The sequence below is a fragment of the Lagenorhynchus albirostris genome, chromosome 12, assembly GCF_949774975.1.
Source record: "Lagenorhynchus albirostris chromosome 12, mLagAlb1.1, whole genome shotgun sequence".
Lineage (NCBI taxonomy): Eukaryota > Metazoa > Chordata > Mammalia > Artiodactyla > Delphinidae > Lagenorhynchus > Lagenorhynchus albirostris.
In genome coordinates this window covers 72,177,554-72,204,996 of record NC_083106.1, presented here as the reverse complement: position 1 = coordinate 72,204,996, position 27,443 = coordinate 72,177,554, and the positions used below count along the sequence as shown (strand labels likewise).

General features: G+C 40.9%; 1 long non-coding RNA gene across 1 annotated transcript in view; it reads left to right on the top strand.

Moving 5' to 3' along the window:
• Positions 1 to 27,088, top strand: part of LOC132530821 (uncharacterized) — a 112,199-nt gene extending 85,111 nt beyond the window's left edge. Inside the window, exons 3-4 of the long non-coding RNA XR_009543903.1 lie at positions 23,922 to 24,107; positions 26,999 to 27,088. This is a non-coding gene — a long non-coding RNA (uncharacterized LOC132530821). The remainder of the gene's footprint in view (positions 1 to 23,921; positions 24,108 to 26,998) is intronic.
• The last annotated feature ends 355 nt before the right edge of the window (positions 27,089 to 27,443 follow it).

The following is a 27,443-nucleotide window of genomic DNA, read 5'->3' as shown; positions in this document are numbered from 1 at the left end:
CTTCTCATCTGCCACAGAATCCCGAAGAGTGCTGTGCAGACCGATTCACTCTCCACATGAAACATTCGAGATTTTTTGGAAATTAAAAATCAGTGAGGACGTAAACAGTCAAGTGACGGTCATCTCAGTTCACGGTGGTTCTGAGCCTTACATCTCCCAAGGTCAGAGCATGGGGTTAAGCTAATCCATTCTGAGAATATTCAGTTAGTGCTAAACTCAATCCTCCCTAGTCCTGGATTCATCTGAAGTCACTTTCTGGTGAGAACCTGGCTGCTTACATGAAGCGTAATCCACCTCAAACCCAGCTTCACATTGCCATCAGTGGGAATACATTTCCGCCTTTTTTCTAGTCAAACGAGTTTACTTTGTTGTAATATGCGTTATGTACTCTGTAATATACACCACATGGGAAAGGGAATGCTCTATGGGAATGCATCCTTATCCACACTCAGCAGGAGTGCTGTAAAGACCACAAGGAGCTGTTTTTAACATAAAGTGGCAAATCCCTGAGAGGATCAGACAGAGCTGATGGTACAGGCGTCTCAGCAATCTAAGAAAATGAGTCCCCAGCCTCACGCTCAAGCCTCAGGAGGGTTCTCAGTTCCACTGTAAACAGCACAAGCCATCCCAACATCTGTGTTACGTGTGAGGGGCTCAGGACAGATGGAGGAAACTGGCCGCACAGAACTGACAAGGGAACTATCAAGTAACTCTAGGTTCCCAAAAGAAGAGAGAAGCAGAAAATGGCTAACCAGACTAAATCCACTTCCTTCTCACTGTCAAGTCCGATTCCGCCAGTTTATGGTCAAGAGAGCCTTCTCTCCTAACCTCACCCAATGTTCAAGGCCTAGTTCAAGTCCCACTTGCCCCACAGATCTGTGATGACGATGACCTGTTATTGCTGAAACCCCAGGGTATTTGTCTTTAATTCATAGGTTAGCTTAGCTCTTAATTATTTATTGGCTTGTATGTTATTCAATAAAATTTTGTGTGCTTGGGTTTTGTCTACCCAACCAGGATGTAACCTTCACTGGGTAGAACACCTGTGAAATAACTACCCTGAATTCCCAATGTCCTCGCGTTTTGCAGGGCACCTCGTGGACCCTTGATAAATATGTCCCGATTTATTCAATAGCATGCTATAGGACACAGCCTTACCAAGTGAGATAAAGAGAAGCAGGGGAAAAAGCAGAGCAGGACGCAGGGCTGTACCCCAATGAAGGCAGCTAGGATTTCCAGAGGTGATTCATACGGGAACACCACACTCATGAGTACGGTAGGGTATATGGCCTGAACACCTGAACTCTGATGTTCTCTTGTTATTGGCTGACATATGGATTACAGCTTTCTCTGACAGTGTGTAAGGGGCCAGGTCCTTTGGAAAAGGAACTTCTTTTTTTTTTATTAATTTTTATTGGAGTATAGTTGCTTTACAATATTGTGTTAGTTTCTACTGTACAGCAAAGTGAATCAGCTATATGTATACATATATCGCCTCTTTTTTGGATTTCCTTCCCATTTTGGTCACCACAGAGCACTGAGTAGAGTTCCCTGTGCTATACAATATGTTCTCATAGTTGTCTATTTTATACATAGTATCAATAGTGCATATGTGTCAGTCCCAATCTCTCAATTCCTCCCACCTTCACTCACCCCTTCGTATCCACACATTTGTTCTATATGTCTCTGTCTCTATTTCTGCTTTGCAAATACGATAATCTATACCATTTTTCTAGATTCTGCATATATGCGTTAATATACGATATTTGTTTTTCTCTCTCTGACTTACTTCACTCTGACAGTCTCTAGGTCCATCCACATCTCTACAAAGGACCCAATTTCATTCCTTTTTATGGCTGAGTAATATTCCATTGCATATAGATACCACATCTTCTTTATCCATTCATCTGTCGATAGGCATTTAGGTCACTTCCATGTCCTGGCTATTGTAAATAGTGCTGCAGTGAACATTGGGGTTCCTGTGTCTTTTTGAATTATGGCTTTCTCTAGGTATATACCCAGTAGTGGGATTGCTGGGTCATATGGTAATTCTATTTTTCGTTTTTTAAGGAACCTCCATACTGTTCTCTATAGTGGCTGTACCAATTTACACTCCCACCAACAGTGCAAGAGGGTTCCCTTGGAAAAGGAACTTCTATGTGTTAAGAAAGAAGTCTATACAAAAGAGTTTCCTACTCCAGAGGCTTGTGAAAATCACTAGTCAGGCAGATCATCTGATCTATGTCCCAGAATATTAAAACTAGAAGGGAATTCAGATACCTTCTGATCCCATCCCATTTTACAATTAAGGAAACTGAGACCCAAAGACATGAAATGACTTGTTCAACACAATGTACCTGGTTAATGGCAGAACTGAATCTAGAACCCAGGTGCTCTGGTGTCTAAGGCCAGTGATCTTTCCATATGTTTCACAAGAAGTAAAAGAATTCTACTGCCTTAGCCGGTGAAAGCTACCAATGACTAGTCTGTTTTCCTTCTCACTTGATTTCTCTCTTTTATCAGCCTGGACCCCAATTACTTAAGCTGTTCTCCAACCAAAACTGGATTTCAAGTTCCTCGTCTATGTGTCCTACTGCCCCTACCCTAAAAACTCTGAATACAGAGTGAACACAATAATCTACCTTCTCCAGTCCTTGCCCAGGTTGCTGACTATAAATGGAGAAAAATTATTCAATCACATAAAAAAATTATGATTCTCACTTTCCATGTCCTCAACAATGAACGGCATTCCTTTTACTTATTACTGATCAGCTCTTTCATTCCTCTCAGCCGTTATTCCAAACATCCAGCTCTCTCCTCAGCTTCACATGCCTCACCCCCATTAACGGCCTTCACCTGCTACTTCACAGAAGAAATAAATGCTTCTCATATAAACTTCCTCAACCTTCCACCCAATCTACAAAGTTACATTCATTTCCACTCAACCTTCCTGCCTTCCCTCCATTTTCCTGTTGATTTCTTTGGGGCCTGGTTCTATCAACTCCCTCTTTCTGCTGTCTAACCAACCTCTGTCCTGCTGGCTTCTCTTTAGCACATAAATATGCCCAAATATTTCAATATATCTTCTAGAAACTCTCTCTTGACTCTGCATTATCGCTGTAGCTGTCACCTTAGTACCTCCTTCTCCTCACACCCAAACTTCTTTGGAGGAAGCTATTTTTTTTTTTTTTTTTGCGGTACGCGGGCCTCTCACTGTTGTGGCCCCTCCCGTTGCGGAGCACAGGCTCCGGACGCGCAGGCTCAGCGGCCATGGCTCATGGGCCCAGCCGCTCCGCGGCATGCGGCATGTGGGATCTTCCCGGACCGGGGCACGAACCCGTGTCCCCTGCATCGGCAGGTGGACTCTAAACCACTGCGCCACCAGGGAAGCCCAGGAAGCTATTCTTGATGACCCTAATTCCTTGCTTCCCATTTTCCCCATAGCACACCGTAAACTGGTGATTCTTGCCTTACTTCCTGAAGCTGACTAAAATAGATCCCTTATGACATCTTAACACACATCTTAACGTCATTTATTTTTGTTATTGTGGTAAATAAATTTTCATCGTGTTTAAGTGTACAATTCTGTGGCATTAAGAACATTTACAGTGTTGTGCAAATGTCACCACTATCCGTTTCCAGAACTTTTTCATCATCACAAATAGCAACTTTCTATTCATTATACAATAATTCCCCATTCCCCCTGCCCTAACCCCCCCTTTACTGCTATTCCACTTTCTGTTTCTATGAATTTGCCTATTCTAGATAGCTCATATAAGTAGAATCATACAGTATTTGTTCTTCTATGTCTGGTTTATTTCACTTACCATAATGTTTTCAAGGTACATCCATGTTGTAGTAGGTATCAGAATACCATTCCTTTTCAAGATTGATAATATTCCCTTATACACACAGACACAGACACACACACACACACACACACACACCCCATTTTGTTTATCCATTTATCAATTGATGGACATTTGAGTTATTTCCACTTTTGGCTATTGTGAATAATGCTATGAACATGGATGTACAAGTGTATCTTTGTTCTCCTTTCAGTTCTTTGGGGTATATACGTAGAAGTAGAATTGCTAGATCATAAGCTAATTCTATGTTTAACTTTTTAGAAACCACCAAATAGTTTTCCTCAGCAGCTTCACAGTTTAATTCTGACCACCACTGCATACAAGTTCCAATTTCCCCACGTCCTTGCCAACATTTGTTATTTTCTGTTTTTTTGGATAGTAGCTGTTTTGGTGGGTTGGAGTATTATCTTCTTGTGATTTTGATTTGTATTTCTCTGTGGATGATGAGTGATGTCAGGCATCCTTTCATATGCTTATTGGCCATTTGTATATCTCCTTTGAAGAAATATTTATTTAAGCCCTCTACCCATTGTTGTGTTGTGTTGTTTGGTTTTTTGGTTACTAACAATTGTCATTTTTAGCCCTTTTCTTATTTGATTTCTTTGTAGCATTTGCCCCTATTCTAACTGGAGTGATTATCCCCTCTGTCTCTAAGACTTCACTCTTTTCTATCTCTTCCCTCCCTACTCAGTCTCCCCATACTCAAATCCTCGTTAGCTCTTGCAACATTTAATTTCTATCTGCTCTGACATTTACTGAGCACTTTGCATGTGCAGACACTAGGCTAAGTGCTTTGTATGCATTCTCTCCTTCATGTTTTAAAACCGTACGTTAGGTAGGTAGGATTATTAGACATGCCATTCTATAGATAAAAAACTGCAGTTCACAGAAACAAAGTATTTTACTTTAAGTTTGTTAAAGTTATTCGTGAAAAAGCTAGCATTTAAACACAGGAAACTGATTCTAGAGCTTGTGCTCTTAAGACTTTCCTATCTAGTTCTATAGCATTAACTACTAAATTAAGCTGATATAACCTTGTAGAGTAAGTTATATTATTGAATTATACAGTTACAAGCAACTGAAACTGGGTTTGACAACTTAAAACGAAATGGAATTTGTGGTAAGGATAAGAAGTAATTCACACAATTGAAAGGAAAACTGGAGAATTGGGATTAAGAAGGCGAGATCTAGATGGATGGCAGTCCCAGGGTTGTAAGGACCGAGGAACGGTCTCGTCAGGGCCCAGCCATTGAATGAATTGGCATCCAGTCGTATCAGCAACTTGGTCAAGACTGAAATTCCAGGGAGTGAGCATCATCTTGGTTTAGCTGGGACACGTGCCAACCCTGCTGGGAGGGAAGACGAGAATAGAACATGGTGATAGGCCATCCAAACTTGGCTGTATCCAGTGGGGAAAGGTTCACATCCCCAGAGCAAAAGAAAAACAATGAATAAGTGGATGCAGAATGACAAGTCTACTATCCTCCCAATCCTTAACTTCAGCCCAGACCTCTCCTCAGCTCGAAACCTAAATATTCAATGATTGACCGCCTCTACTTAAAGTCCTTAGCACATTGGTGGGCACTTGCTTCTCTTTACTTGGGTGGAAGTCTGACTTACAGATACCTCTCCTGCTGTGTTTCTCACTCTGGACCAAAAATATGCGTCAGTCTCTCTCCCTCGTGAAGCTATAAACTCCTCCACTATATTGTATACGTCTTTATACCCTCTAGCACTAAGCACAGTGTCATGCATGCAGCCAGTGCTCAATAAATGTTTGCTGCCTAATGAATCAACCAAAACTAGGGTTGAGGGAAACTACAGTATCAGACATTCATGTAACAGAAGATCTTGAACAAAAGAGACCTGGATGTTTTAATTGAATGCAGGTATAACATGACCGTAACGTGTTTTATAAGCTGTCAGAGTGAAGGTGATTTTACCTGTGTCAATAAAAGTATGCAAAAAAAAAAAAGTAGGTCTATGGTACCTGACACTGATCAGACCACATCTGGAATAGTATCACTATTTCTGGTCACCACATTATAAGAAGGAGATTGAAAACCTTGAAATATTTGGAAACTATATCAAATGAAAAAGTTAGCTGAGTAGGGAATGTTTACAATGGAAGAGAAAAGAATTAGGAGATGTGATCACCGTAATTATTCAAGAAGTCCATGAAAAACAGAAAATTAGACTTATTCTATGTAACACAGATAGAATCAAAATGAATAGGTAGAAAAATAATCTTCAATTGTTCATAAATGGAATAATCTGTTCTGTAAGATAATAAGACCTCTATGACTAGAAATGCAGAGGGTATGTTAACAAACTTCAAGGTATTAAGTGATAACTTCTTAGCTTAGTGCACAGACTAGATTAGGTATCACAAACTCAGATGTCTTTAGGAACAAGGCAGCAATTCATCTGCATGAATGCAGTAAGAAGGTTGAGTATAGACAGTAGAAGGTGGTGGGGACTACGATGGGGACTAGAGAATGTGCTTTCCTGACGGTATTTGAATTTATACACGTTTACAACATGATGAAGTTCAAATAAAATAAACCTGAGAGCTAAATTCTGTATTTGGACTGCCAATTTGTACTCCATGGTTAAAATTTTTAAGATAGTTCCCAACTTGAATACTCAACCCTAAAGGGATGACACGCTTCTTAAACAGATTATTATTGATATTCACGTTTGCAAGGAGTCGTGAGGAAGATAACACCATTAAGAAACTTAGTAGTTACAATGGAATACTATTCAGCCATAAAAAAGAATGAAATGTTGCCATTTGCAACAGCATGCATGGACCTGGATGGCATTATGCAAAGTGAAACAAGTCAGACAGAGAAAGACAAATACTGTATGATATCACTTATGTATGGAATCTAAAAACTAAAACTAGTGACTATAACAAAAATGAAACAAACTCACAGGTATAGAGAAAAAACTAGTGGTTAACAGTAGGGAGAGGGAAATGAGGAGAGGCAAGATAGGGGTAAGGGATTAAAAGTACAACTTACTATGTATAAAATAAATAAGCTACAAGGATATATTGTGCAACACAGGGAATATAGCCAACATTTTATAATAACTATAAATGGAATATAACCTTTTAAAATTGTGAATCTCTATGCTGTAGACCTGAAATTTATATAATAGTATAAGTCAACTGTACATCAATTTAAAAAATCATAATTTTTTTTTTATAAAAGAAAATCAGTAGTGAAAACAAAGTTGTTAGGACCATGGTTGATTCTAAGGAAATTACTAAGAATTTGGTAGATGTGAAGATGCTGTGGTAGGCAGAAAAATGTGGAATCTGTGAATATGTTACTTCAGCCAGCAAAAAGAACTTTGCAGATGTGAACAATTTGCATCCAAAATAATTTGAAGTTGATTTATTCAAGTGGCTAGAACCTGAGATAGGGAGATTATCTTGGACTTTCCAAGTGAGCCTAATCTAATCACATGAGGGATTTTTAAATTTTTAATTTAATTATTATTTTATAATGGAGTATAGTTGATTTACAATACAGTGTTAGTTTCAGGTGAACAGCTAAGTGATTCAGTTATACATATACATATATCCATTCTTTTTCAGATTCTTTTCCCATGTAGGTTATTACAGAATATTGAGTAGAGTTTCCTGTGCTGTACAGTAGGTCTTCGTGGATTATCTATTTTGTATATAGTAGTGTGTATCTGCTAATCCCAAACTCCTAATTTATCCCTCCTCCTGCACCTTTCCCCTTTGGTAACCATAAGTTTGTTATCAAAGTCTCTGAGTCTGTTTCTGTTTTATAAATAAGTTCATCCATATCATTTATTTAGATTCCACATATAAGTGGTATCCTGTGATATTTGTCATTCTCTGTCTGATTTACTGCATTTAATAATAATCACATGAGTTTTTAAATGGAAAAACCCCTAGCTATGATAAGAGGGCGATGTGAGAAGAGAATAGGGTCAGAGAGATGCAACATTGCTGGCTTTGGGATGGAGGAAGGGCCCACAAGTTGAGGAAGGTGGGAACCCCTAGAAGCTGGAAAAGGCAAGTAAGAAGATTCTCCCCAAGAGCCTCCAGAAATGAATGCATCCCTGTCAAAAACCTTGATTTTAGCTCTGTGAGACCCATGTCGGACTCTGACCCACAGAACTCTAAGATAATAAATGTGTATTGCTTTAAGCCACTAAGTTTGTAGTAATTTGTTACAGAAGCAGTAGAAAACTAATAAAGATGCTTAAAGTTAAAAGGATAACATGTGAGAAAAAGAATCATTTATTGTCCTGTACAAATGCCTGGCAAACGACAAGATTTCATGTCATATTTAATACACTGTTTTTATATAATTTATTTGATAATGGAGACATACACTGTAACTGGCATTATGCAGTGTTGTCCAGGAAAAAATTAAAGAAAGGAATATATAGCATGACCTCCACATTCCCAAAGAGCAAATTTTTAGACAATAGAAGGTCATTAAACAGAATATAGTCAACAGCCAAATTATATATTATAGCAAAAAGGGAAGTCTATCAGTGTGGTTATTTCATATATCAGGCTTTCCAGACTTAGCTAAATTACAGATATCCTGATGGGCTGTGGCTATACCATAAAAGGACTGGAAATTCCTCCATTTTAGATCTAAAAGTTACCTCCTATGCTGGAAATAACAAGTCATTTATCAGATAACATGTTCAGCTTTTAAGCTTAGAAGCTGTAGGCATCGTGATCATAGGAAAGTGAGAGTGAGTGAAGCTTAATAGGGCTGGAGATGTACGAAGGGTGAGTGTGTGTGTGTAAAAGAATAGAACATTGGTGCAAATTAATATTCTGGAATAGAAAATACACCTCCCTGCTTGAAACTTTTAGGAAACAGGTAGTTTTAAATGGTATAAATGGAAGGTGAAGTTAAAGTAAGAAGGAGATGCCTGGTACAGTTTAGCAAGCCAAGAAATAATAACTAAATAATAAATAATGTTTGTGAATTTGCAATAGATTATATTTTCATTTATGAAATACTAGGTACCCTAGGTTGAGAGTCTATCGACCTGAAGTTTTGAAACAGCTGGTTTGGATTTCTTTTTCTTTTTTTCTTTTGCGGTACGTGGGCCTCTCACTGTTATGGCCTCTCCCGCTGCGGAGCACAGGCTCCGGACGCGCAGGCTCAGCGGCCATGACTCACGGGCCCAGCCACTCTGCGGCATGTGGGATCTTTCCGGACCGGGGCATGAACCCGTGTCCCCTGCATCGGCAGGCGGACTCTCAACCACTGCGCCACCAGGGAAGCCCTGGTTTGGATTTTTGATAGGGGAACAGTGAGTTTGAACAACATGGAAGCACAACAGTGTACATTTGTAATCGGAGAAGCCTGTTGATATCATACATTGTACATTTCCCAAAGAGGAATTGAACTTCTCTGGTTGAAGTTTCCAGTGTAACAGCCAAAAAGGAGGAAGGTAGCCCAAACCTGTGGCGAGGACCCCATTGACAGAGATGATGCTCATATAGAGAGAGCAGAGAGTATACCTTAAGGAGGGCATAAGGGCCCAAACTTTGGGAAGTGAATGGCATTTGGGAGTCCTGTGACTTCTAAAAACTGATTTGAGAGGAGAGCATTTAGTCAGATCAAGGCTTTTAAGATGGACAGGACAGCAGGGGACATTTTCATTCACTTTAAGGCTGGAGACTCTGCAAGTACCTGCAATGACTTGAGAATCCTCTTCTTTTTAGTTCAGTAGTTGTCTATGTCTGTTTAATGCCAATTAAAGACAGGAGCATGGTAGACACTCATTCTTAGTGGATGACTAGCCAAGAACTACTTACCTTGGCTTTCCACTGTGTCTCTAGCGCTTACCTTTGGAAAGTCCAGCAATGATAACTTGGTCTTTCTGGTCAGCTAGACATCCCTGAATCAAGAAATCTAATATTTTGGTGGCTGTTGATCCCCTCGTCCACCCTCATCAGTTACAACTGGTCCTTACCCAGGACCCCATTACTGAGTTACTCCTCCTCCAAGATGATGGATGTACCAGCGCTAACTGTACACACTGCCCTCTGCCCCACTGTTCACCTCAACAGCCCTGATCTGGATGAAACTCCTCCTCTAAGACTGCTTTTTAGAGATCATAGGACTGGAGAGAGAAAAGCTAGAAGTGAATGAAAATGTTCCAGTTGACGCTATGTGAAAAAAGTGTGGGCTCAGAGTCAGTTAATTTCCTTGAATTAATCTAAACTGAATGCAGTTGGAAAGCTTTTTCAAAAGTGCCATCCTGTTCAACCTTCTAAAAGTATGCTTTTTTCTTTTGAATGGGAAATTCATATTTGCTTGAAAAGACGGAACATAGCATTCTCAGTTAATGTTTCCCAGAGAAGCTTGTCGTTCACTGGATCATCCGCTTACTATAAATTCAAAACGCTGATTTCTGGATAATTTATTTCCAGAAAGGAATACGAATTTATATGAATCAAAGAACAAACTAATAATGACAACTTTCCTTTGAAGCACAATTTAAGGGATCGCTCAATATACATTTATTGAGCATTTTCAATGTGCAAAACGCTGTCTTGGGAACTGAAAATTCATACAAAGATGTTTATTACGTGGCTTCTTCCTTCAAGGAGGACTCAGCCTAATAAGAGATGAACACACAGATATCTTATTGTGTTCTTTACTGCAGCAAATGTCAAAAGGAGTATTAAAAATTAGCATCAGTAATTTGGAAAATGATGCAATCTCCTCTGGGTGATATGATCAGGAACGTACATGGAGGAACGTACATGGAGGAACCTTCATTTGACTAACTGTAAAGGATAAAATGATTAGGGATACAGATGAGGAGAGGGAGGTTATAGCAGGAAGAGCCATTGGAAAAGCAAAGACAAAGAGGGAAACACCATGGAGAGTGTTCAGGAACTAGCGAGTAGGACAGTTTGGTTAAAGCAAACAATCCCAAGTAGGAAGAATGGGAAAAGGAGGCTTAAAACACCAAATCATAAGGAGTCTTGAATGTTAGGAGTTACTGAAGGTGTTTTTAAAAGACAGTGACATGATTAGCACTATGCTTCCCCAAGACAAACCTGGAGATAGTGTAGAGAATACAGCATGGAGGCGACCGAGATAAGTCAGGAGAGCTGACAAGGGCCTTAATTCTCAAGATCTTCATGTCCTATATGTGTAACATCTCTTGATGCTGTGTATTGACCGAGCCCCTGCCCTCTCTCTGTATATACCATGCTGGACTTTTCCCCATGGCTTCCTGCTGGATCTTTCCCTCTGAGCCCGGTGCTCAGGGAGGATGTGTAATTCAAGGTCTCAACTTTTCACAGTCTTCGTCTTTCTGCTGCAGTTAACAGAGCCATGGCTTGCAGTGTAGCAAAAGGATCACATACAGAAGTAGAGGCTGTGTCTACATAGAAGGGGCAAAAAGTAGTAGATATGTCCAGCCACAAATGAAAGAGGCAGAGAAGGAGAGCCTCCAACAGGTAAGAACAAATCCAGATAGTGCAATGCCATGGAATCTATAAGAAGAACAAAGTATTCAAAACCATCTGTTCCTGTAGAAATGAATGAAAGGGCTATGGTGGTTGGGAGTCACCATATCTTGCACATCCCACATCTGTTCTAATAGTTACCCTGCAGAGCAATTTTTCTCCAAAGGCATGGATTGGAGCCCTACCGCAAACCTCCCATAGTGCCTGACATATAAAAGTAACCAAGTAATTGTTTCTTAAATAAGTGAATGGGTCAATGGGTAGTCACTCAACTTCACCTTCAAAAGAAAACAGTGCTAATTATGAGGTCAAGGAGGAGGTCAAATAGTGAGTGGTAAGGAATGAGGGGCAAATAATGCAGGCTGAAATATTCTGAAAGGAAACAGTGAGATCATTAATAAATAGCATAAGAAGTTGGCAGGGCTTTTCATTTTTGTGTTAGTGGTTGTTGATGTTGCTGTTGTTTGATTTGCCTCTTGTTTTTAAGTGTGAAGGAGATTTGAGCCCCTGTAGAGGTTGTGAAGAAAAATCAATTAAAGGATGATAAAAATCAGAGTTTGGAGTCTGGGGGGAGAGAGAGCATGGCTTATGGAACAAAAGTACAAAGAAGATCAGAGGACATGGGCTAGAGAGAGTAAGTCCTCAGAAAGGAAAAGTGAGACTTATTCTAAGGGAAGGAGAAAAGAGACTTTTTAACAGAAGAATCAATAGATTTTTGGAACATAACATGAGCTGGATACAGAAATTCTGAGCTGAAAAATTTTGCTGGCCTTGACCTCTCAGGAGACAAGAGGGTGGGAGATTGTGCAGAGTGGAGGTTTGATGATTAAACAGAGTGGGAAATGTTTAGGAAGAACTGCCTTGGAAATACATTTAGGAGACACAATACCGAGTTATGAGCCCTGAGGGTCCCAGGTGATGGCAGAGGGCTCTGTGAATTTGAGGAGGCCCAATCACTGTGGTTTCTGAACTCCTCCATCAAGAGCTGGGGGATTTGTTAGACAGGTACCAGCAAAGGTCACAGAGCGAGGAACTTCAGATCATCAGTGAGAAAAACCCAGTTGGTAACAAGCAAGAGCCAGAATTGCTTATAAATTAACTTTCATAATTAGTTGCCTAACAACTGCCTCTCCCACTTAAGCATAAGCCCCGTGAGGGCAGGGCACAGTGACCAACAGTCAGAGACGGCCCTCAATAAATAGTTGCGGAAGCATAGAAGAGAGAAAAGGACGGAAGAAGGAGAAGGGACGGAGAAAATAAGGGAGGGCAGTAGGACTTTCAGAGCTTTTGTTTAGAACCAGTGATTATGTTATCCTTCATGTTGTTTGAAAGAGTGTTCCTCTTTATCAAAGGATAAACACCCACCACACATTTAGAGCACAAATTAATGCTGTGGACTGTTTCCCAATCTTTCCTTTACTTCAGAAGGTGTTAAAAGCATGTCAGTTGTATGTTAACTGAAGAAAAATCATATAAGGCAGTCAATAAAGTGTCCAGAAGGTTTTCATTCTTAAGAGGATGTGAGGTCTGTTTCTGACAGGAACATCAGATTAATCAAGAAGTCTGTGGGCGAAAATGATGAGAAAACTGGTACAATTTGCTATCACTACCAAGATGTTCAAAAATAAATCTAGCTCACCAGATCTTTGAGAAATGTCTGATAGCTACGAGAGCAATCTCAAGTACTGGAGAAAATGTATTTCTGCCTATCAAATATGTTCTCAGATCATTCTTGAGAGGAAAATGGTGTTAGTTATTCAAATGACAGACCAGCTGCATAAAGAGACAGTTCAGTGAGTGAATTTTTTTTAATGTCCTTTAGTCAAGTTTGTGACAATAAAAGAGAAATTTTAAAGCAATCAGAAGTTACATCAATATTCGAAGACTTGTCCAGGCCAGAAGGGGTCCTGGTTAATAGGAAAGGGGTCTAAGAATATCTATAATCACAGGAGCAGGGTCATAATGGGGGACCTCAGAGTTTTATTGGGTGCCTGCATTTCTCAAGGTTAACATCTTCCAGAATTTCCTGAGAGCCAAATGATACTTCTTTTGATTTATCCCCTAGTTTTAGAGTCTCCCTGGAAGGATCTATGGCATCTACAACTCTAATGAGTAGTTTTGAGCCATCTCATCCACAATTTGATGCTAACAGATGCAAGAAAAATAATGCAGACAATCATTGGTGACTTAGAAAACACCAACAGGCTCAAGTTCCTAGTTCCTAGTTTAAGGGATTCAGAAACAACCTTAGCCTCCCTCATCGTCTTGTCCCTTTCACCACTGGACACCTTCATCCAATCTGGCCAGAATTAAAATATAGATGCTCTGCCAGGCACTCTAGTCACGGTTGAACTGAGGCTATGGTGACAAAAGGGTGACCCCTAAATGCCTGCTATGCTGTGTAAGTCACATCCCTACTTACCTAACAGAGTGCTCATCTGATAACACCCTGCCCCTGAGCCCTCCCCGCGTGATCACTTCCCTATTCATTCTGATGCCTTCCTGGGATCCTAGCTCCCCTGAAAGGCCTGGGGTCCTGCATGTATCTTTCCAAGACTGCTTCTTAGGGAGTAAAGATCTGATGCTAGACACCAGCCAAGTGTCTGCGTTACGCATTGCCTACCTGGACTGCCCCCACTTAGCACAATGTCTGGCACAAAGCAGCTACCTAATAAATATTGGTTGAATTGAAGCATGACTTGCTCTGGGTTCCCCGGCGCTGACTCCAACCATTTGCCTGAAGAGTGTCTGAGAACTGCATCTTCCCATTCTCTCTCTGTGCTATTTCTTGCTTGCCCAGCTGCAGCTGCAGTGTGGAGGGCCTAGTGTCAGGTTTTAATCATCTGGCTCTCACGTCCTACTTTAAGTAACAGGCAGATCTGGCTAATAATTTCCAAAATATGACGAGGACAGTCTACTCCTGGGTCCAATGCCTCTTACAGATGCCTTACCAATGACAAAGCATGTATTTTGAACTTGATTTCCTGTGAACTCAAATTTTATGTGATGCTCCTTAAACAGTTAAGCCCTGGGTATCTTGCCGTATTATATACAGAATTTGCTATCTCTGGTGTGGTACACAGTCTCACAAACAACGCATATGACAATGCGTGTAACATATTTTGGTATTGACCTACATTCTGCCCTCTTCTAAAATTATCTACTTAAAATGTACCAGGCTGTTCCAGGACATTCTGAAACTTTATCAAGTAGAAACAAATCTTTATTTCTTGGCAAGAGAAATTGTAGTCAAACTTGAGAAAAGGATGCTTAAAAGAAAATATTCAGTGACTGATCCTTGCATCAAGTAAAAATTTAAGAGAACATATGTGATAATGGTATCTGCCCACCTACAGAATGGAGTATGTATCAAAATGCTTTTATTATTTTACAAATGTAAGAACATGAAGATGTAATTATTATCAGATGTTTATATATGCATTATATGCATCATATATGCATAGGACTTTAAACTCATGTCTTCCATCTTCGCTGTCAAAAACAATCTTCAGCCTGAAAAGGTCAGAAGAAATAATGATAAGAGTGAATTAAGACCAAGGTAAGTGTAGAAATTATAAGAACTTAAGTCTCATGATCTGGACAAAATACATATGAATATTTGGAGGCGGTGGAGGAAAGGCTTGGAGGATGCAAATGAGTTCTCTGAATTGAGTCCTTGCGTAGCCAGAAAACACAGAAGAAAATTGTGGTTCCCATTTCCAAAGAGAAGAGACAGATTCCACAAAGCATAAACCGAAAGATTTGATAGGTGTTTGGGGCAAGATTCTTGACTGAATTATTAAAAGCTTGGTTTGAGTTGACTTAGAAAATCAAGTTCAAAATGAAAAGAAAGTAGGGATAATAAGAAATAAATCATCCCAGATTAAACTAATTGTTGGCAGAGCTACTAAACTGGCAAAGAAGAAGGATATAGAACGGCGTATCTTGATTGCAGCAAGATGTTAGACAATGTCTTTCATAGTATTTTGTCTTGTATCCAAAACAGAGAATTATAAATTGGATCAAGGATGTTAGGTGCATTTAAAACAGGTTGAACAACAGCAGTAAAGAAAGTCAGTGTCAACCTAAAGGGAATTTCAGGAGTGTCTGTTGTAAATATCTCATTCAATGCTTTTACCAATGTTTTGAGTAAGGACTCCCAGCAACTCTAGGAGGTTCTAAGTTGAAACAGATAACAAATACCCACGTGATGGAAACAGGACATAAAAGATCTCAATTGGCTTAAGTAATGAGCCAAATGAAACAAAAATGAAACTTAGAATAAATAAAGAGCTTTTTACATGGATTGGAAAGACCAGGATATTATTCGAGAGAAGGGAAAGGAAGATTACAGGACGAGGGATAAAAAGCAGGGAGCTTTGGTGAAAGAACAATGTGTCATCTTCCCAGGGCTGCCACAACAATGTACCAAGAACTGAGTGACTTAAAACGAGAGAAATTGGTTGTCTCACAGTTCCAGAAGCCAGAAATTGGAAATCAAGGTGTTGGCAGGGCCGTGCTCTCTCTGTGGCTCTAAGGGAGAATTCTTCCTCGCCTCTTCTGGCTTCTGGCGTTTGCCAAAAATCCTTGGTGTTCCTTGTCTTGTTGATGCATCATTCCAGTCACGTAGCCGTCTCCTCCCTGCACCTTCACAGCATCTTCCCTCTGTGTGTGTCTGTCTCTGTGTCCTAATTTCCCCTTTTCATAAGGACGCCAGTCACGTTGGACTAGGGCCCGCCCTAAAGACCTCATTTTACTTAGTGACCTCTGTAAAACCCTGTCTCCAAACAAGGCCACCTTCTGAGGTACTAGGGGTTAGGACTTCTATCTATCTTTTGCAGAGGACGCAATTCACCCCATAACAAACTGCTCCGTAGGAGGTGGCAGGAAGTTGCCCCACATGAAAAGCATGACTGCACAGATCAGGAATAAGGGGAGAGCTGGCCTCTCTGGTCAGCATACACCTGGGGAACTGCAGTCAGTTCTGGGCCTTTTTTTTTTTTATTGGCATATAGTTGATTTACAATGTTGTGCTAGTTTCAGGTGTACAGCAAAGTGATTCAGCTATACAGGTACATATACACACTACTGTGTATAAAATAGATAATTAACAAGGACCTACTGTACAGCACAGGGAACAGTACTCAGTACTCTGTAATAACCTATATGGGAAAAGAATCTGAAAAAGAATAGATACATGTGTAAGTTCTGGGCCTTTAATAGGCAGTTGGGATGATGAGGGAACTTAAAACCAAATTATTGGACAGTGGTTTGGAGGAAATGGGATTGTTTTAGCCTGAGGAAGACCAGGCATGGGGGAAATGAAAGCCACTTTCAAATACACGATCAGTTGGCTGAAGCAGAGCTAGAGTTGTTTTTTATGGCTCTGAACCCAGAATTATATTACTGAGAGAGACTGATTCAACTGGATCGAGAAGAAGATTTTAAAAGGTAGTGTGTCCCGAGGCAGTTGGAATTTCATAGAAATACTGAGCTCCCTAACTTTGGACATCTTCAAGCAAAGGCTGAACACAGAGGGAGGGTGTTTAAAGGGAATGGAAGCATTGGAAATTATCTTGGAGCATAAGTCTTCTGACCTTGAGATTCAAGAATTCTATGAAAGGAGTTCTTCTTTTAACTGAAGAATATTGATATCCCATAACATTTTATAAGGAAATGGTACGTGCTAACCAAAATCTAGGATTGTTTTATATTAAGGAAAATCTGAAGGAAGGAAAAATGAAAAGGATCACATATTTTAACCACACAAATAAAAAATAGATGGTCTAAATAAACATAAAATATACCCAGTAAGAATACAAGAAAACCATAAAATCAAATAAGGGAAAGCAAAAACCTTACCCAAGTCACGGGCATTTTACAGTAAAAGTAGCATTTTGACTTTTATAGAAGTAATATGAAAGATGAAATCTAGAAAATTCCATCAGGTCCAACTCCCCCCCCCCCCCCGCCAATAACCAGAAGCAGAAAGGAAACAGGAAGAACAGGTACTATCTGGTGAAGTGAACTGACTTCTCCGAAAGAGGTTGGGAGGAAGATATCAGTGAAGAAGCCAATGGAAGGAGACCGCCTGGGCGCTGGAAAGGGCAGCAAGCTTGGAAGGACGTCTCAAGACAGCTGATCTCGGCTCAGCTGCCAACCAGCTACACAAGGTCACACGAAATACTTTCCTGCTTCTCGCTTTGCTCTGTTACTTTAAAAAGAAAAGAATCAGATGATGTTTTAACAATCCCATCCAACGGTAAAACTGTGACTCTGATGAATGTCCACAGGTAGAGAGTGAGGAAATACTTTAACACAATAAAGGCATAGAAATGTTGAACTTATAAAAAACCAGAAGTAAGGAATAGCCAGTGTAACTGTTTGAAAGACTAGAAGTAATGGAGGCAAACAATAATAACACGTACTACATGAAGGTGTGCTAATAAGCCGCACGTCTACGTGCAAAGGTTGAGTTTCATTAAAAATAAAAGGAAAGTCATTAAGTAGTGAGCATATTAATTATTACCCATGAAGTGTTCGCTTTGTATTACCAGTTGGTACCTGGCAGGCAGCTATTTACAAATATTTCTGTAAACTCACTCACACTCAGTATATTACTTGGTACAATCTGAGATGTAATAGACCCCTAAGCTTGAGTCTATGTGTCTGGCTTCCAAGTCCAATAATGTCACCTTCTAGGCAACATGATTGAGGATTAAGTTCTCAGGTATTTTTTCTGCAGTAGCAATTTCATTAAAATTCTTCACCATATTCAATTCAATTACTATAAACCATGCCAGATGATTTTCAAATAAAGAAAGAAGTACATATATGAACCAGCATTTATTTACAATACGGAATAATACACACAATAAAACAAGAAGATTCAACATACAGAAAAAGGCTTAAAGAGGCAGGGATGCCTGAGTAGGATTTTGAAGGATAAGTAGGAGTTTATTCAACACAAAAATGGAGAAACATCCCGAGCATTCCAAGGCATAGAAGCAAGAAGCAAAATGAAAGATTTGGGAAATTACAATTGGTTAAGTATTTCTGAAACAAAGGGCTAAGAATGGACAATAGCAAGATGTGAAACAGGGGAGGAGACAACTAGCTCACAGAGGGCTTTCTGTGTCATTCTAATAACGAAGGTCTTTTCTTATGGGCAGTGAAAAGCCTCTGAGAGATTTTGAGCCTTTGAGTGATACTCTCAAGTTGGCCTTTCTGGGAGATGATCCCAGCTGCAGTGTGGAGGGGCGAATATGAGATGGAGAAGTGAGGAGACCAACAGGGAAAGAGATAGGAAGGAACTGAATTAAAGCCATGGCGGAGGAGATGGGACAGAGAGGTTTTAAATTTGGAAATGGTGGGATTTTGGTAACCAAGGAGACATTTCCAACCTGCTGTAGAGCCAGTCACGGAGAAGGACCACAGAAGGAACAATGGGTTTAGGGGTGGAAGGTCCAGTTTGGACCATATCGAGTTTGAGATGTTCTGAAGACAAGTGAACCCACCTCTATATCATCTTTTTCCTCTCTAGCCCCTGCAGATTTGAAAAGCCTATTTTTAGAGAATAAAAAAATCTAAGTATCTGGGTTCATTTATTAATTAAATGTCTCTAAGAAAATGAAAGGGATGTTTTCCCCCAGAGTAAATCAAGCACACATAATGCTCTAAGGAATTACACTGCCGTAATGCTGTAAGAGGTATCCCCCAGTCAAAGACCAGTTAACCAAATGCTTTGTCCATAGAAAAGAATTGTACACATTACACCTGGGTCATCAAAATTTAAAGAATGGTTATGCAAAAGATACCCTTAATAGCAAATCTTCCAGGATTCAGACTCTTGAGTTACCTTAAATATATTCTTACGCAGCTCACTTAAAACAATGCACACATGTGTGGGAATGTTCTTGCTTTTGCTGAATGCCTCCCGCTCTGTGTAATGGTCTGCACTTAGTTGGAACAGAAGAATCCAAGGGGTGACAGCATCTGTAAAAAGACAGGGAACAGTGGGCCAAGTTTGCATTCCTGTTTGGCAACGTAGGGCCAGACTCTTAGGACTGTGGTCAAGACAACACTAAGTTTAACTGATACTTAACATGTTGTAGTTGGGAAGGCCTCGGCGTTGCTCTTGTGTGTGTCAGTAAGCCCTAGGAGAAAAACAGACTGTGCAAATGGCATTTCCAGCAGTCACAGAATGGCAGGCTGACACATTTGGGTAGCAATGGCCAATCCAAAGTTTGCTTGCATAATTAGTATATTTGGTACTACTTGAGAAAGGACATTTTCCATGAAGAACTTGCTTTGAAGGCAGAACTTTCACTGCCAGGTCTCCAGGGAGGGTCATTTTTTCCAGCTCTCACTTTTGCTATCTATGACTCATCTCTCAACATTTAAGGGAAAACATTCTTAACAGAGGACCACATGAGGATTCAAGATGGAACTTTGTGAGTGTCTCCAAATATCCCCTCTGATCAGAGCTTCACGTAAGCTTGCTAAAGCTCCTGTGTGATGACCCCAGCTCTGGGCTCCATCCTGGAGATAGGGAGACGAGGTGAGCCATAGGGGCAGCTTGACATGCCTCCACGTGACATGCCCGTGGTCCCTAAGGTCAGACACCCTGTCCTTCTTGAGAGGAAGTAATGATTTACTCTTGAGAGAGGAAGGAGGGATAGAGTTCTGGAAACCGTGGGGTGGGGAGCAGTAAGAGGAAGAAGGGAAGCTTATCCAGATGCTTTAAGAAATTGCTAGAAAATACCAAGCAAGCTTCGGCGGCCTTTATAAGCCCCTGCAAAAATAACCCCCGCTCACTTGGCTAATGATGGAAATAAACGTTGTCCCAAAGAACAGGCTCTGATTGGCTCGGCCTCTTGAATTTGAAAGGCACTTGGGGGAAACAAACTGACCCTGTGATGCTACAGCCATAAATTAAGGCATCATCTTTGACTTTTTGTTGCTACTGGTTAATCTCTCCTTCTCGTTTCTTACTGACACCTCAGGATTAAATTGATCAAAGCATGAGGGGAGTGGGGTGGGAGTCCAGATAGTGACAGCTAGTTTTTGTCTGGTTTGTTAAATATGACCCACACTTCTAGCCAGTGGACTCTGCTTCACACCCTGAGCAGTACGTTCTCAGGATCTCAGTTCAGTCCTTCTCAGTTGAGAATGATTCCCTTCACCAAGCGCAGGGAGAGAAGTAAGAGCTGTCTCCGGCAGGTGAGCGTGTCAGAAGACTGTCCACAACCCTAGGCACTGACACTGCAGCCTGCCTCCGCCTATGGAGACCTGTCACCAGGGTGCATGCAGCTTTGTAACTGCATAAATTATATAGAAGAAAAATAATGGTTTCTCCTTTGGGGGTGAGGGGCTGCGATCCTCTGATTTTTTTTATAACATTTTACTGTTCTATAAACAGTCTTCTATGGCCCTAGTTTTATTTTAATTACATGTATCCGTCTTTATTTTTTTCCTCTCCCAAACCTGGGCAGTAATGCATTGCACATTTAAAAGAAACCACATACAGAAAGAAACCACATTCTTGGAATGAAATACCCTGAAGGAGCATGTACATGCTTCTTTATGATGCTACTAGTGATGTTGGCAGCTTCCATACGCACAGGTTTAGAATTACTCTCAGCAACCGGGGAGCTTCAAGGGGATTTGCAGTAGCCAAAAGAAGGGAGGAGCCACTGTCCTTCTTCTGTGGGGTCTGATAGGTTTCTGACCTATGACCTGTGAACAGGACAGCCTCCAGAAAAATCTTTTTGGAGTTCTGACTTACTTCCTACCAAAATATAAAAGATTCAAATGTCAAGTTTGTAAGTCATAAAAAGATGCATTTTCTTATTGGAGGAGATTCCAATTATGGGATGAAAGGCTCTGTCCCCTTGAGTTTGATTTTATGTATAAAAATGTGTAAAATCAAATACATATGAATACATACATACATACATGTACATGTACATATACTTGCTTTTATGCTACTTTTGTATTAAACTTTAAAGTCTTAACTCCTCAAAGGCAACCATAATAACTATTTGATGAACATATTATTATCCAGATAAAAAATACAAATTTGAAATCAGAAGATTCTCTTAGTGTAATTCCTTTGGAATGGACTAGTGAGTGCACAGAAAGGCCTTCAACGATATCGGGGGCAAAATCCTTGGAGAACCACACCCCAGAGGGTTGCAGCTGATAAGTATGGGAAACCCGGAGAAGTAAAACCCTCCAAGGCAAACACAGCACCCATGGCCTAGGTTAGAGTAACCCTTTCTCCTCCCATGTGGCTCTGGAAGCACGTCCGGCTTTGTGTTTGACACTGCTGCACCTCTGGAGAGATGCCATTTCTAAGTGATAGCCACGGCCCTTCCACAGGAGACAGCCTATGTCTCCCAGACCACCGCAATTATGCCTCTCCTCCCCTGGCCTCTGCCCGCAGCGTGGGTCAGCATGCCTCTACCCACTTAGAGCACTCGCCCGTTTAGAGTCTCAAGGGGATGGTCAATACCACATATGTGAATTTTGGGGAAACGCACTGGGGGGGAGAAACCCAGCATGATTCAGAAATAGCACACCAGTAAAACCCAATGTATAGTCAGGATTTTTCAAGAGTTCTATATACGTCAATGTTCCAGAAAAACAAAACTAATTTTTTAAGTATCAGAATGCTTTTACACAGGATTGATTCGATCAAATAAAACCTAAAGTACTTTATACTCTTCCTTGCCTTCTCCTTTTTTTTGGCCATGCCATTCCATGATCAGGAATTGAACCCAGGCCACAGCAGTGAAAGCCCGGAATCCTAACACTAGGCCACCAGGGGACTCCTGCTTTCTCAATTTTTGCACATAACTTTACCATTGTTAATAAAGTGGCATCATGATTTTCTACCATCGGTTAAAAACATTCCTGATCTGGTGTCACGTGCTTTCTCTTTGGCTCTCCTACCCCTGTCCTCATATACCCTTACACCCCTCACTTTGGGCCTGCAGCCTTTATTTGTGCATGTTTGTTGATTGAGTGAATGACTGACTCTCCCTAGGCCCCGTTTCCACAGGCCAGGCTCTCCCCATCTTTCCTGACCCAGCTGCACTAGGTGGCCCCCTGAATCCCCTTTTCACTTGGCTACTGCAAATGATAGTTCCATAATTGACGTTAATCTTTTAATTTTAATTTTTTTCAGTTTTTGCGGTACACGCGCGAGGGCCTCTCACTGTTGTGGCCTCTCCCGTTGCGGAGCACAGGCTCCGGACGCGCAGGCTCAGCGGCCATGGCTCACGGGCCCAGCCGCTCTGCGGCATGTGGGATCTTCCCGGACCGGGGCACGAACCCGTGTCCCCTGCATCAGCAGGTGGACTCTCAACCACTGCGCCACCAGGGAAGCCCCTGACGTTAATCTTTTAAGTTTTCACTTTGACATGTATCACTCATGCTTATTTGTACACTTATTTATGTGAATATAAGCTGTTAAGAGCAGTAGCCGTATTTTACACACCTTAGTTTACTGTGGGGTTTTTTGGGTTTTTTTGTTTGTTTGTTTGTTTGTTTGGCTGCACCGTGCAGCATGTGGGATCTTTGTTCTGCCACCAGGGATCGAACCCGGGCCCTTGGCAGTGAGAGTGCAGAGTCCTAACCACTGAAAAATGGTACTGATGAACCTGGTTGCAGGGCAGGAATAAAGAGATAGACATAGAAAATGGACTTGAGGACACAGGGTGGGAGGGCGAAGCTGGGGTGAAGTGAGAGTAGCATCGGCTTGTATACACTACCGAATGTAAGATAGTTGGCTGGTGGGAAGCAGCCGCATAGCACAGGGTGATCGGCTAGGTGCTTTGCGATGACCTAGGGGGTGGGATAGGGAGGGTGGAGGGAGGCTCAAGAGGGAGGGGACATGGGGACACGTGTATGCATATGGCCAATTTGCTTTGTCGTGCAACTGAAACTAACACGGTATTGTGAAGCAATTATACTCCAATAAAGATCTATTAAAAAAAAAAAAAACACAGTGCCTGACTCAAAGAGATATTTTTACAAAAACACTTTTGAGGCGTTTGTTGAATGAATTTGTAGAAAAGGTCCTGGCTGGCCAAAACTGAATCCAATACAACTGGCAGGTGAAGCTAAGTGAACTGTCCCCCACTCCCAGCCCAAATTCCTTTGTCTGTCGTACAATCACGGATCTAGGTAGGGGCTGAGAGTCCCCCTGAAAAGAAAAAAACAAAAAACCAACACTCTATATCATGCCCACAGTTGGAAACCCTGCCTTACTTCTAGTGCGTGAACTAGAACCTAGCTCACAGCAGGTGTTCAATAAATAAACTAAATTCTATGATCTATCCAGGTCTATCTTAACTTTTCCTTGGCTTGTTTTCAGAGAACATGTCACCTCATCTTAGAACAGGCTTTAGTCCGCATCCTCAGGAGGAGTAAGAATACTGGTGCGTGCAAAGATGACCAAGGAGCTGAACCGTGAAGCCTAAGAGAGACTGTGGCCCTTGTGTCACCTCGTTCTCAGCAACAGCTGCTGCATCTTGTTTCCTCAGGCTTCGGCTCAGAGGAGATAATGACACTCGGGGAAGAGGATTCCCAGCTTTGCAGAGACAAGGGCAGCAATGCTGGAGAACCTCAGGCTCCCTCTATGCCTGGAATAGCCGTGGGGGCCGGAAATGATTCCCAGGGATCCTGGACTCTCAGAAGACACCTGTCAGTGTGTCCCAGAAAATATACAGGTGAGATTTTCAAGGGAATGGAGTTCCTGCTTAAAAAGATGGCTGTCGTTAGCTGGTAATATTTGGTTTTACTGTTTAATGTGACATCGTTTTGCCCAAGGGTGGGTGTGGAACCATTGGGAAATGAATGAATGAATGATCATGCCTAGTAAAATGGAATTCTTAGAAAACAGTGTTTTCCCCTGTAAAATGTCAAATATTCTAGTGGATCCTAATGGAAAAAATATATATTTTTTAAATTTTTATTGGAGTATAGTTGAGTTACAATGTTGTATTAGTTTCAGGTGTACAACAAAGTGAATCAGTTATACATATAACATAGCCACTCTTTTTTAGATTCTTTTCCCATATAGGTTATTACAGAATATTGAGTAGAGTTCCCTGTGCTATACAGTAGGTCCTTACTAGTTATATATTTTATATGTAGTCATGTGTATATATTAATCCCAATCTCCTAATTTATCCCTCCCCTCCTTTCCCCTTTGGTAACCATACATTTGTCTTCTACATCTGTGAGTCTGTTTACGTTTTGTAAATAAGTTCATTTGTACCGTTTTTATAGATTCCACATATAAGTGATATCATATAGTATTAGTCTTTCTGTGTCTGACTTCACTTAGTATGATAATCTCTAGGTCCATCCATGTTGCAGCAAATGGCATTATTTCATTCTTTTTATGGCTGAGCAATATTTCATTGTATAGGTGTACTATGTCTTCTATATCCATTCCTCTGCCAATGCACATTTAGGTTGTTTCCATGTCTTGACTATTGTAAATAGTGCTGCAGTGAACATTGGAGTGCATGTATCTTTTTGAACTATAGTTTTCTCCAGATCTGTGCCCAGGAGTAGGATTGCTGGATCATATGGTAGCTCTATATTTAGTTTTTTAAGGAACCTCCATACTGTTCTCCATAGTGGTTGTATCAATTTACATTCCCACCAATATTGTAAGAAGGTTTCCTTTTCTCCACACCCAAAAAATATTTTAAATTAAAGAATGTCAGAACTAATGGGGAGCTTAGCAACTAACCAGTCTGAACCCCTTGCTTTGCTGATGAGAGAACTTTGCAGTCCTATGGCCCAATGTTGTGTGAGATGGGACCAGCAACCAGGCTTGCTGAGGGGTGGTAGCCTTCTCCTTAACAGTAGAGACACTCCCTAAAGAATGATGTGGGAGCTAGTTCTGCTTGGAGCCCAGCTAGAGCCAGGAAGCCCCTCTGTACTGAAGAGAACCGGGCTCTGAGCCCTCGTGTTCAGTGCAAACAAGTCAGGCAGTAACGGCTCCTACCAATGAACAGCCAACTATTTTCCATTCCCATTAAGAGAAAGTTAAACCTATACAGTGTCTCAAAAATTTGATCTTTTCTTTAATGAAAGCCACCGCAAAGAGCATACTCCTTTGAACCATCACTTCTCAAAGCAAAATGACTTTGAATTGCATGGACTTTGAGAGGAATTTATTTCCATGGTTGTTTTTAATTTAGGGAGAAAAAGAAAAGGAAAAGAGAGACAAAAGAAAGTGCATGGGTAGCAACAGAATAAGGATAAGTGTATCTAGAAATTTTCATTCAGCAGCTGAAATCCTGCTTAGAAATCCTGCTTACAATGTCTGTTTAGTGGTAGGGCTATTCAGCCTCTCATCCATTCAACAAATATTTATTAAGGGCCAACACCCTGTCAAGAGTCATGCTGGAAATGGAGAAATCACAAGGACCTAATAGATCTAAGTGCAGGGCATCTGGAAGTGGAAAGCACAGAGGACTTCCCTGAGGTGAGACAATAGTTTACTGCATGCCACCTGGAGGGGGAGGACACAGCAGATGGGAGGCAAGAGAGTAGTGTTCCAGGAACAGAAAGCCACTCGGTGAGCCTGTAGGGCTGAGTGTGGGAAGAGGGTGCAGTGACAAAGCAGGCTGGAGGGAAAGGAAAGACCATCTTAGGAGTTTAGCTGTATCTCAAACGTGATGGGAGCTATTGGAAATATCAAGAATGTGTTACATGAGCTGATCCACATTTAGAAAATAGTCAATCCGCAATAGCTCTTAAACATAAGAGATGCCCAGTTAAAACTCAGAGATACTGATTTTCACCTGTCAAATGAGCAAAAAGCAAAATTTTGAGCACAGTAGAGAATCGGGCATTTTACCCTTATTTCTGGCTGGAGTAATAACGATTCAACAACATATATTAAAATTACAAACACATCTACCTTGGACCCAGCAATCCCAATTCTCAGAATCTATCCTGCAGTTACTGTCACACCAGTATGGAGTGACATATTCATATTCATTCATTGCAGCATTGTTTGTAAGAGCAAACTATCAAAAACTAGTAAATGTCCATTAAAAGCAGGCTGGCTAAATACATTTTATTAGCTCGATATGATGGACACCTTGCCCTTTAAAAATAAATAAATAAATAAACTTCCTTATATGGAAAGGTTACCAAGGTACATTGCATATTTAAAAAGGAAGTATAAAACATGTGCCTGGCATAGCATCTTTATGTGGAAGGAGATATTAAAAGATATATTAATATGTTTTATTGAATATATATGCTGTATCTCTGGAATAACACACGGTAGATTACTTCCCATGGTTGTGTAAAAGGAAACTGGGTAGCTGGAGGTGGGGCTAGGGGGGATCGTTTCCAATGAGTGCCATCTTCCATGACTTGGACCAAAGAGTTTCATGGAGTGATGTGGGCAGAACTCAAAGTGTAGTTGAGGATGGGATTCATGAGCAGTGATGGACATGAGACCACTTTCAAGACGTCTGGTTGTGGAAGGGGAGAGCGATAGGGCAGGGTGGGGGTAAAGGAGCAACGTCAGATCAAGAAAAGTCTCTTTTGAACTGGGAAACAGACTTGAGCTTGTTTTCAAATACAGCCACAGAGACAAAAGGATGAAAATTTTAAAGACGGAGATATTGACAAAGTGAGACAAGGGTGGAAACGAAAATATTGCAGATTTCCAAAGAAGACTTAAAACTGTAAGTCCAAGGATTATATCATTTGTTTTTTTCTCTACTTTTCTATCTACCCTCTGTTGCCTTTAGAACAGTTTTATGAGCGTGAGTCCCCCATTCTCCTTGCTTGGCCCTGCAGTAAACCTTTCTCTGCTCAACAAAACAGAACAAAAGACAAAACAAAACAAAAAACAGTGGTTTGTACCAAGCAGGACTCATTAAATGTTTATTTACCATCTGATGTCACGGTGCCTGAGCTTGTATTGTGAAGGATCTCCCTTCACGGAACATCAGCTGCAAGATCAAAGTGGCATGCACCTACCTTAGAAAGTGTGCGCAGGCGTCCTACCAGCACTACATCCCTCC